The sequence below is a fragment of the Pleurodeles waltl genome, chromosome 9, assembly GCF_031143425.1.
Source record: "Pleurodeles waltl isolate 20211129_DDA chromosome 9, aPleWal1.hap1.20221129, whole genome shotgun sequence".
Taxonomy (NCBI): domain Eukaryota; kingdom Metazoa; phylum Chordata; class Amphibia; order Caudata; family Salamandridae; genus Pleurodeles; species Pleurodeles waltl.
In genome coordinates, this window is record NC_090448.1 from 221,589,116 (window position 1) to 221,601,869 (window position 12,754).

Sequence of the window (12,754 nt, forward strand, 5' to 3'; positions counted from 1 at the left end):
AGACATCTACGGTTCTGTGATCATTAGTGTGGCGGTGCAGATAGGTTCAAGAGTAAAAGGATGGAACTGAGCGCTTTGCAATGTGTAGTAGTAATAAAGTTAAATATGAGTGTGATTCCGGTTTCCAAGGGGTGGGCGGCATAAAAGCCTGAGGGATTGAAAACCAATACTTCCCAAAAAAAGGGAGCTGAGATACTGTGCAATAGTTGGCAAGGGTATAAGAGTACATGATAGTGGAATTTATTTTCAGGGAGATATTTAGGTAAGACCATGATTTGACGTTTTTGCATAATATGCTTTTGCCCTGCATTGTTTTTCTATATGTCACCAGATACATTGGGTTTGGGTTCATCCATTTAAAATTATGTATTTCATACAGTGATTTTTACTCGCTGAAATGAATCGTATGGCAGAGGCTCATGGGGTAGTTTGAAACTTGCTACAGGTGTAAACTACTCATCCTTCAATATAAGCTCAAACATACTGTAATGGTTTTGGAAAATTAATTAATTTATTAGAACATTAGCATGGTGAAAAAGAAAGGAAAGCACACAAAGAATGGTGCAACGTTTCCCATCATATTTACAGAATACATTTCTTCTTCACTTTTTATCTGTTATCATTGGAAAAGAAGAAATTATTACATGCTCGTTTCTTGACAAAAATTAGGTCATTTTGAATGCATTAGTTCATATCCAGAATTTGCTAGAAACTTCCAGTATGACATATCTATATTATTTTTAAAGTGTCGCACTATACACAAAAATAGCAATATGCATTAATGAGGAGGAAACCCGTGGGATAATTCCTAAAGCACAATGTATACATTAATGTATTTCTCAAGGGCAGCGTATGAGGAGGTTCGGCTTCATCTGTTCAAACTTCGTGAACATCCGCTGCTCTAGTAAAGCAGGAACTTTACATCACGAACTTAAAATGTGTACACAGTTGCCAAATGCTTTCTTGAAAACAAGGGGAAATGATTTGCAAACCGAAAACCATGTTTTACACCATCTCATATGTGATGCAGTTAAGGTGCAAAGCATCCCATATTTAAACCTATTCTTTCAAAGTGGCATCATATTATGCTTTGGAGACATAGCAGACGAAACGATTAGGGAGGCATAGAGAAGAGTGATTGAATGTATAAAATAAGCCTGACATTTCCAACAGAATGCTAATACATTACTCCGTTTTTAGCGTTGTTCTCCATGTCCTGGATCACACACCACAGTGTGACACTAAGATCGCCAGGTGTTCCACCATTCATGGCAGGTGCTGTGGAATTGGTGGGAAACGTCCTAAACAAGGATTTGTTAACAACAAGGGCATTTCCCAGGCAAGCCGAACAACGCTTGCTGGAATATCCCCTGCCTTATTCTCTGCCTTAACCGCACATGTGCCAGAGAAAAAGGCAGAGAGCAGTCTAGTGGTTTGGGAGAGGACGGACTGAGGGGGTCGTTTTTAAGGATGGGCTGGATTAAGGGCTTAGGGGTTTGGGGGATCGGGGTAGCTTTTACTTGAGGGTGCAGTGGAGGGGAGGGGTTGGGGAAGTTTATTCTTTAGGGCTTATGGTGGTTTGGGGGTCTGGGTAGTTTATTTTTTAGTGGGTGAGGTGTGGAGGTTGGGGTAGTTATTTTTAGGGCTTAAGGTGGGCACAGGTAGTTTAAATTTTAGGGGTAGGGAAGGTTTAAGGAAAGGCAGAACGAGAGGAGGGAGAATCAGGATTGGACGCATTGAGGTAAGTGGGGCTGGATTTAGTGTTTAGGGTGGACGGGGGATTGGGGATTGGGTAGTTTATCTTTTTGCGTTGTGGGTGGGGGGGGCAGGGTAGTTTATTTTTTAGGGGAGGGGAAATATTGAGGAAAGACGGGAGGAGGGTGGAGAGGAGAGGAGGATCTGGAGAGGTTGTGGTGAGATAAGTGGGGTTGGGGCAGTGTTTGGGGTCTTGTTCAGCGGTAGGGGTGGATTTAGGGCTTAAGGTGGGTGTGGGAGTTGGGGTAGTTTATTTGTTAGGGGTGGGAGTGGATGGGGTCTGGGTAGTATATTTTTTATATTTTTTAGGGCATAGAGTGGGTGGGAGGTAGGGGTAATTTACTTATTAGGAGTGGGGGAAGGTTTTAGGGCTCCGAGCGGGTGGGGAGTGTTGGGGTAGTTTAGTTTTTAGGGGTGGGGTGGAGGGGTTGGGTAGTTTTCTTTAGGGCTTAAGGTGGGTGGGGGTCTAGGTAGTTTAGATATTAAGGGTAGGTGAAGGCTTTAGAGCTCAGGGTAGGTGGGGGGTCAGGTAGCTTCGTTTTTAGGTGCAGGGGTGGGGGATTGCAATAGCTTTTTTAGCGCTTAGGGTGGGTGGAGGGTTGGGGTAGTTTAGTTATTAGGGTGTGTGGGAAGGTTTTAGGGCTCAGGGCACGAGGGGGTGCCGGGATAGTTTACTTATTAGGGGTGGTGGTAGTTTGGGGCTTCAATTGAGATCGTTTTTTAGGTTAAGGTGGGGGGGTTGTATGACACAACCACACATGCCATTTCCACATATGCCTTTAGTAAGCATACTTTTACAACAACATTTGTTGTAAAGGCATATATGGTAAAGGCATGCGTGGAAAAGATGCAGTCGTGGTTCTGACCGTGTTGTTAAGGCATGACCGCATGCGTGGTTCCAGCATGGGTGATTGTGTCATACAACCATAATTTGCACTTGTTAGACTCAGGAGGCTATGAATGATCAAAAGCTATTATCGCTGGAGTGTCACAAAGTGCTATGTTATGCTCAGTACACAAAATGCACATAGCCTTGCTCATGAAACTCAGATGCCACAAAAGGTCCCTTACCCACCAGATGATATGCAGCAAGCAATGCCTGGATTTGATTACATTTCAGATTCATCAAAATTCCTAATCTCCTTAGTGCACACACATAAGGCAGTCCATGCTCACCATCAGCATTTTAGCATTTTTGTAAAAAATAAAAATGAACTGAACTCATTGTATGTACATATAATGGCATACACAAATCATCTCATCATATGCTTCATCACATGCTTTATATCATGACAAACAAATATGACAAATATGTGATCTAAATTTGTAGCGCTAACACAGAGGCTACAGGGGCATTATAGTTAGGTTCAGATTTTACCTTAGGGTATGAGTTATAATTACTTGAAATAACTCTAACTTTAACAGCTGAATTTCTATGGTTTTGTTCTTGTAAAATCTGAACCGAACTATAATGTCCCTGTAGCCTTTGTTTTTTTTAGTGCACTTGTACTTTTTTTGTAATTCTATTTCGTAACTATAACGTTCCTGTAACCTTTGTTTTTTTCAGTGAATTTCTAGATCTCTTTATCATTAAGTAAGATGGCCATCACAATACACTTGGGGTGTGGGGTGGACACAGGGCCTCACCTGGCACTGTGCAGCCCCACCCAAGCTTGTTGCTCCTACTCCCTCCTACTTTCTACCTATTGTCCAAGTCCATGCCTCTGCTCCCCCATTACAGCCCTGTGTGGCCGTGGTCCTGCCACTGACCTTCCCCTGCCCTGAACAGTTAGCTTGCTGCCCCATCCACCTCCTCCCTACCCTCCGTTGTCCGAGTCCATGCACCAGCTCCCACTCTCCTGCCCTGCATGGTCCAATATGCTGCCACTGCCCCCTCTCTCCTGTCCTTCATGGTCCATTATACTGCAACTGTCCCTTGTGCCTGTCCGGCATAGTCAGTTTGTTGCCCTTGCCTCTTTCCCCACTGCTCTGTGTTGTCCATGTGCATGGCTCTGACCCCTCCCTATTGCTTTCTATGGTCCGTTGTTATGCACTGCTGTCCCGCTTGGCCCGTGTCATGTGTTGGGCTGCTGCAACCCCTAACACTTGCCCTATACGATCCGTTTAGTGACCCTGCCCATCTCCATCTGGTCCTCTTTTATCTGAGTTCATCTCTATACCCCATTCCCCCTGGCCTACCTGACATAATGTACCAAAGTTGCCAACATTTTTTACTTGGTAAGAGGGAGATATTGAAAAAGGAACCTGGGGAATTGATTGCCCCCCATTGACTTACTGTGAAAAAGTGGAGAATTTAGGCTGGAGGCAGACAATATAAAGCCCTTTTGGGCTACAAACATCAGGCGTCTCCTGTCTGAATCATGTCTGATGGCATGCATGGTTGTACTCCCACTGCCTCTTCCTTTTCAAGTCAATGGTTTGTTATTTTGCCACAACCTCTCTTACCTGTCCCTGTACTCCATGGTTGGCTTGTTGCCCCTGCCCCTCTTTCTCCCACCCTCCATGGTCCATTGTACTGTCCCTCCCACCTGTCCAGCATGGTCAACTTGTTGCCTCTGGACCCTCCTCCCTTCCCTCAATTATCCAAGTCCGTGCCTCTGGACTTTGCCACACCACAGTGATCTAATGGACAACTAGATTGCTAACCGTCTATATTTATAATAAAAGTGTGGTACACCTGATATCATCTTTATGTAATCAAAATTTAAATAATCTAAAGCATTCCCTATAGAAAGAATAAAAATGAAATGGTCTTATTCCCATAGAAATTATGGTTAGTGTTGTAAAAAACAAAAATGAGGACATATTGTCTAAATTCTCAAATAGCATCAAGGCATTTGTAAATTATTTTCTATCTTGGTGATCTTTATTAATATATCGCTCCCCAGGCCCCTAGAATGATTTTCTTAATGCATGCCCGGCTATAATCAAACCCATTGCCTTGACCCCTAACACCGTTGTACTGGGAGATTTTAATGTCCATCTTGAAGACAAACTGGATCCAGCAACAAGAGAATTTCTGGATCTGATGTCAAGTCTTCACTGGGATCTCACTGACCGTGCTGCCTCACATCGTGCAGGACACACGCTGGATGGCATATTAATCTAGCATGATAACTTTACCAGTCTAGATAATAGGGCTTTGGACTGAACTGACAACCACTTGTTGACCTTTAAGGTAGCTTGCACATCGCTTTCTATTAAAGCGCCTCTTGCTCCCAGGGTTGGCCGGCTATGGCAGAAGGTGGAGGAGTCGAGCCTGGCCAGGGCTCTTAGGTCAGGGTGGGGCCATGCAAGAGAACAGGGCCTCCCCAAATTGGAGGCTTTTGAAACGGGGCTCAGAGCTGCCATTGAGATACTTGCTCCCTTGGTGAAATTAAGTTCCAAGCCTGGGAGGCTCCCTACAACTCCATGGTACCCAGAGGAACTCAAAAATCTACAGAGACATTGGCCCTCAGTCACCCACCAAGATCGGACGCCCAGCGGGGATCTCGGCCGCAACACAGGAGCCGTCTCCAAATGGAGCCGGCGGTGTTGCGGCCGTGCGACTGGTGCAGTTGCACCCGTCGCACTTTTCACTGTATGCGACTCCCCGTACCGCCAGCCTTTTCCTGGCGGTTCAAACTGCCAGGAAAAGGCTGGCGGTAGGGGTACTCGTAATCCCCTGGGCAGGGCTGCTAGCAGCGCTGCCCTGGTGGATTACTACCACCGGGGCCATTGTGGCGGAAAACCGCCGCGGTCGTAATGACCTGAGAAGCACCGCCAGCCTGTTGGCGGTGCTTCCGTCATTACAGCCCTGGCGGTCTTGTACCGCCAGGGTTGTAATGACCCCCTATATCATCATCAGGAACGCAGATGGCAGGCCCATAAGACTGCTGGGGAGAGAGTTGAGCTCAGAGCCTCTCTTGAGGACTATAAATTAGCTAGCAAAAATAGACTAATTCTCCTGCAAAATCAGGGAAGCACAGAATGGATCTGGGGAACTTTTTAATATGGTCCATACCCTGACACACGGCCCTCTTCTTCGTGGTTGGGGAACTCCCCCACCTCCTGCCAAAGAGTCACTGATTTCATTAAGAACAAAATCATTCAGCTGTATGCAAATTTTGTGGAACTCCCTCCAGAACGGGATGGAGGTGATCAGGAGGGAACCTCGCCCTCAGATTCCAGCCCTAAGCTGACCTGTTTTTCACTCCTATTGGCCAATAGAATGACCGAATTGCTGTAAGGAGTTAAGTCAGGTTCACCTAATGACCCTTGCCCTCCTAGGATACTAAAGTTAGGACCGGACTTGGTTTCTGCTGCCTTGGACCCGGTATACGCTGATATCCTAAGGAAAGGGTGTTTCCTCCCATCTGGAAGGAATCCATTGTGATCCCTCTTATAAAGAAACTAGGCGGTGTACATAATGATATGAAAAATCTATGACCCATTTCCCTACTACCCACCACTGCCAAGATTTTGGAGAAACATCTCAGTACTGAACTGGCTCACTTTCTTCAGGCCAGTGGCGGATTTGACCCCTCTCAACATGGGTTCCGTCAAGCTCGCAGCACGGAATCCGCTCTGATATACTCGGCCGATATCATTTGTAGAAGAGTGGATCAGGGGGAGGGCACCATCCTTGTTCTACTGGACCTTTCTGCGACGTTTGACACCACATCCCCGCAACTGTTGATCCAGTGGCTCAGGCTGAAGTTAGAGAAAGGGTTCTCAATATTCTCAAATCTTTTCTCACGGATAGATCTATCACAGTGAGCTGCGGAGATCACAGGGGGACCCCATTTCAACTACCCTGTGGGGTCCCACAAGGGTCCTCGCTCAGCAGCCCTACTTTGTTCAATCTTTCTGTGGCGCCACTGTCCAGACTGGTGCGCTCATTTGGCTTCCAAGTGGTGTCTTACACGGATGATACTCAGCTGATTATTCCTGTCAATCACAAATGGGAGGAGGTGGCAGACAGATTTGATAAATGCATGAGCGAGAGCAACAGCTCGATGAGCCTTAATTGGCTCAAAATGAATGGAGAAAAGATGGAAATTCTCTTATTCGGCATAAATACTAATTTATGGAGCCCCCGCTGGTGACCAGAGGCCTGTAACAAGTGTCCAATTCCGAGTCCCTCAGCCAGAAATCTGGGTATTGTGTTCGACAGGACTCTATGATTTGAGCAACAAGTCAACCATACGGTCAAAGGTTGCTACTGGGCAATGAAAATGCTAAAGAAAATGTTCCCTTTCATTCAGGAAGAACTTAAAATTATGGTGATCCTGGTACTAGTCATTTCTAAACTGGACTACTGTAATGCCCTGATGTTAAACATCAGTAAGGCTGCCCTCCACAGACCACAGCTTACTCAGAATGCTGCGGCCCGCTTGGCATTAGATTTACTTCTCTCCGCATCGGCCAGCAGGAGCCTCACACAACTCCAATGGTTACCAGTGGACAAACAGATTAAGTTTAAGACACTTTGCCTTACTTATAAGGCTCACCATCAGGGTGGCTGTGCTTATCTTAGTTTGGTCTTGCAGCCTTACCAGCCCGGTCAACAGCTCAGATCCTCTACTCTTCCGCTCATTTCGGTGCCTCACTGCCATAGGACGAGATGGGGGGATAAAGCTTTCTCGGTAGTGGCAGCGAGACTCTGGAATTCTCTTCCACCAGCTATTAGGCAGGAGGAGATGTATCTTTGCTTTAGAAAGCAACTAAAAACATGCTTTTTTCCCCAGTAGGGAGGTTGCATCTGGTTCACTGTCTAAGTGACTGTCCCCGATCTGATCTGAGTTGGATCCCGGTGACTTACCAGTTCTCCTTTAGCGCTTCGATGCTACATCCGGAATGCGCTCTACATATATTTACAATACAATTACAATACAATATGATTTTTTATTCAGTTGATTACTTGATTATTTGATACACTTAGAGGAGAGGATGTGGGTTATGGCGAGAGCTGCAGACTTTACAACTGGGGGACCAGGTTCAATTATCAGCGTCTGCTCAAAATTCTGTGATTCACTTAGGCCCTCATTACAACCCTGGCGGTCGGTGTTAAAGCGGCTGTAATACCGGCAACAGGCCGGCGGTAAAAAAAAATGGGATCAACACCATGACGGAAGCCGCCAAAACATATAGCCACTTTAACACTCCAAACGCCACAGCGGTAGCAACAAACACCGCAGGGGTAACTGCCAACAGCCAGGTGGAAGACAATGTACCGCCCACCCCATCACAACCCGCCCATCCGCCAGCTTTTCCGGGGCGGTACCAACTCCATCAAAAGCACAGTAGAAACAGTACTTGGAAGGGAAACCACTCACCTCTCGACACTCAATGAAGAACCAGGACACAATGGAGCCCGAGCTGCAGGTCCTCCCCATGCTGGTCTACCTCCTCATCTACCAGGAGTACCAATGGTGGCGGCAACGATGACAGTGAGTACTGCACCTAGGAGACAGGGGTGGGGGAGGAAAAAGAGAGTGACACACACACGCAACACGCCACTCCCCCACACCCTCACCCACAACACCATTCACACAAACTCATGCATCAACATTACATTTACACCCCGTAACCTCCTGGAAGAACTTAAGGACAAAAGGAATAGAGTCAAATCAGTGATATATTAGAAATAGTCAGATATACGTAAGAATTTCTAAAACAGTATTTACAAAAATACACAATATGTACTTAAGGCAGTACATTGTCCACTCAAAATGTCTGTGGCCCACTAGGCCAAAACTCATAGGCCAAGCCCACACTTGACTCCTGCCTCAATACGGAGAGAACACTGCAGGGGCATCAGGTTGAAAACACAAAGGCACCTCAGGGGGTGGGTGAAGGGGGGTGAACCTCAGCCGGAAGATGGGACAACGCCACTGCTCCTGGAGGGGGCTACATGCCCACAGCGATGTCCTGTGGAGTGCAAGGCCACAGTCTCTCAAGTGGGTGCTTTGCCCACTGCTTGTTCCTTGGGAGTGCAAGGCCACAGTTTCTCAAGAGGGTGGTTTGCCCACTGCTTGGTCCTGGGGAGTGCAAAGACACAGTCTCACTAGTGGGTGGTTTGCCCACTGCTTGGTCCTGGGGAGTGCAAGACCACAGTCTCTCTAGTGGGTGGTTTGCACACTGCTTGGTCCTGGGGAGTGAAAGGCCACAGTCTCCCAAGTGGATGCCTTCTTCCAATGGTTCTGGAGGGGGCTTTGTGCCTAGTGTGCTTCATCCTGCCAAGGATAGGGTGAGTGGATGCATTTCTCCACTGGTTCTAGAGGGGCATTTGTGCCCATTGTGCTTCATCCTGCCAAGGATGGGGTGAGTGGATGCATTTGTCCACTGGTTCTGGAGGGGGCTTTGTGCCCAGTGTGCTTCATCCTGCCAAGGATAGGGTGAGTGGATGCCTTCTTCCAATGGTTCTGGAGGGGGCTTTTTGCCAAGTGTGCTTCATCCTGCCAAGGATAGGGTGAGTGGGTGCATTTCTCTACTGGTTCTGGAGGGGGCTTTGTGCCCAGTGTGCTTCATCCTTGCAAGGAGGGGCTGAGTGGATGGCTTCTTCCACTGGTTCTGGAGGGGGCTCTTTGCCCAGTGATGCAACATTTGGGGTGTGGCAGTTCACAGTCCCGCACCTGGGTGTCTGAGGCACGAAATTTGCAGGGACCAGGTTGCATGATAGTCCATGGAGGCAGGGCTAGACTCCATCCGGCGACGGCTATGGCTGCAAACTGGTGGTAGTGCTGGGGCTGGTGGGGGTGCTGCCAGTGGTGGAGGGAGGCTCCAGCCCTTCTCCTGCAGCCTCGGACAGCTGCCCACTGGGGCTGCTGCTGCTGCCAGTGGTGCTAATGTCAGCAGTGCAGGTGGCGGTGCTTGTAGCGGGGCCTGTGGCGGTGCTAGCGATGGTGCAGGTGGCGGTGCTGGCTGTGGTGCAGGTGCTGCCAGTGGTGGAGGGAGGCTCCAGCCCTTCTCCTGCAGCCTCGGACGGCTGCCCACTGGGGCTGCTGCTGCTGACAGAAGTGGTGCTTGCTGCAGTGCAGGTGGTGGGGCTTGTGGCGGTGCTAGCGGCGGGGCTACTGGCGGTGCTGCCAGGGTGCAGGTGGCAGTGCTGGTGGTTGTGTTGGTACACACCAGGCCTTCACCTGCAGCCTTGAATGGCTGAAGTGCCTTGGCTGTTTTTTTCTGCCTCTTCCTCACCTTGGCAGATGGTGGTGTGACCTTGGGTCTGGCAGCTGGAGTCATTGAGGTGGCTTTGCTGGGTGGTTGTGGCTCCTTCCCCTTGCTGGATCCTGTCCCCTTTCAGCTTGCCAGGTGGCGGAATGGCTTTGGCCTTGGCAGGGGTTGGTGGCACACTGGCTGGGCTGACTGGTGCTCCCTTTGAGCCTTTGATAGCTGAAGGAACCACAGAAGACGAAGATTTGGTGGCTGAGGTGTTGGGCTGGGTTCTGGCCACCCTGGCTCAAGGGGAAGGACTGGGGAGGGGGAGGGAAGAGGTCAATGTTTGCCAGGAAAAGCTTCATAGGGACACTGGGGCAGGAAGAGGGAGAAGGTTTGGGAGTGGAGGAAGAGGTAGTGGCTGTACGAGTTGTCTGTCGGCTGAGATTGGGTGAAGGTGCATGGGCTGGATGCTGTTGTAAGGTGGATGGCTGTTGGGTGGGTGGGTGCTTGCATTTGTGTACTTTGGGAGGAGGGGTCACAGACACACTGGGAGAAGACACAGGGGACGTGTGCATGGATGTAGGGGTGGTGACTGCCAGTGAGGGGTGTGTTGTGATGGGCGTGCTGGTGATGGAGGTAGTGGATGAGGATGTAGTGCATGCAGGTGTGAGTGGAGGCGCTACTAGGAAGGAGGTGGATGACGAGGAGGAGGGGGACGCAGTGGAGGCAGTGGATGTCGGTGTGTCTGCATGGGGATGGTGCTTGTGTGAGTGCCTGTGAGATGAAGTGTGGTGCTTGTGTTTGCCTGAGCCACTTTTGTGTGGTGATTTGGGTGAATGCTGGTCTGAGTATGTGCTTCAGATAGGTTGAGGTTGAGGGGATTGGTACTGGGTAGAGAAAGTTGGAGGAGGGAGGTTAGAGACAGGGACCATGGCTGCCATCAGTGTTGAGACCAGAGCCTAAAATGCTCTCTGTTGGGCCGCCATGCCAGAGTGAATGCCCTCCAGGTATGCATTTGTTTGTTTCAAATGCTTCTCGACACCCTGGATGGCATTCAGTAAGGTTGACTGCCCAACAGTGAGGGATCTCAGGAGGTCAATAGCCTCCTCACTGAGGGCAGCAGGGTTGACTGGGGCAGGGCCTGAGGTGCCTGGGGCGAAGGAGATGCCCAACCTCCTGGGTGAGCGGGCATGGGAAACACGCTGAGGGGCTGCTGGGAGGGTGGTGGTGGTGGGGGGGTGGCGGCTGTACCTGTTGTTGGGGTGGGCACAGAGGTGTCCGCCACCGCCAGGGAGCTTCCATCGGAGGAGGAGTTGCTGTCACTGGTGTCCCCTCCTGTCCCTGTCGTGGTGCTCCGCTCGCCCTCTGTCCCACTGGTGCCCTCTCCGTCGGTGGATTCGGCCTCCAGGCCCTCGTGGGATGCAGCTCCCTCCGTCGCTGGTGCCTCTGCTTCTCCACCAGATGATGCTAATGCACACAAGGACAGGGTGACAAAACAAAAATGGGGGGAGAGACAGAGGATACAATTGGTCAATGTCAGCAACAACACTACCGTTGGCGTACTCAGCTCACAGGGAGCAGCCCTATGCACTAGGCCAGTTATTAAGATAGTCACCAGCCCATGGGGTACAATGCCTAACACCAATAGCTGCACACCTGAAACCCACAGGACCATGTCCAGTAGTAGATGAACACTAACACTATTGGGGTGGAGTGCTTCAGTGCCTTCCCAACAAGGGACTTATCCTGCCATGTTCACCCTGGCCTAGGGGCACCCACAGCCCACATCCCCCACCCAGGTAAGCCTTAACATGCGCACAGTCATGAATCTGAAACTCTACTCACCCGCTTGTGGCTTCTGTGATGCCTTCAAGAGCCCATCCAACTCCGGATAGGCCACCACCAGGATGCGGAACATCGGGAGGGTCAGGGTCCAACGGGCACCCCTTCCTCGTTGGGAGGACAGCCCCAGCTGGGCCTCCGCCTTCTTCCTCACCCAGCGGCGCAGGTCCTCCCACCATTTGCGGCAGTGGGTGCTCTGCCTGTCAAAGACCCCCAGGGTCCACACCTCCTTGGCGGTGGCACGCCAAATACCCTTTTTCTGATGGGCGCTGACCTGCATGAAAAAGACAGCAGAAAAGGTCATTATTTAAGCGTCCAGACCATCACACTCATGGCCCACCAGATCCCTCCCATCCCCTGATGCACATACATTGATCACCATGCATGCATCACCTTGGCCAGAACACCTCAGCCTTACGAATGTTTGGATTGCTGTGGCTTACACACACAGCAATCCAAACATTCATGGCCCACGCATCATGCTTGCAGTGTACTCATCTGTTTGTCTGGAGAACCATAGAGTAACGTGTACTGGGGTAGGACCCCATCCACCAGTTTCTCCAACTCCTCTGCAGTGAAGGCTGGGGCCCTTTCCCCAGACACATGAGCCATTGTCGCTTCCAGACACAGGTCACAGCAGCACTTGCAATGCAGGTCCTCTCCTGTTGAAGGTCAGGTAGCAAGTGAGTGAACAGATAGAAAATGGCGGTCACATCCACGGCGGTGCGTACCGTCACCGCCAGCATACATCACCATTGGCTTCTGGAACCCATAGGGCCCAATGATAACCAATGCAAAGTTGCGCAGGGGTCGTTGATCGCCTACCGCAAAGGCACACAACACCAGCACACTTACCTCATTTCCACTTGTCCATCCTCACAGGTCAGGCAGCCGCCATTTCAGGGGGGCACAGGCCATGGCACCTAACTGCGTCACACCTGCATTGGCCCAGCAACTGACTCTCAGATTCAAATACAGGTTTTTTAAAGTAAAAGAT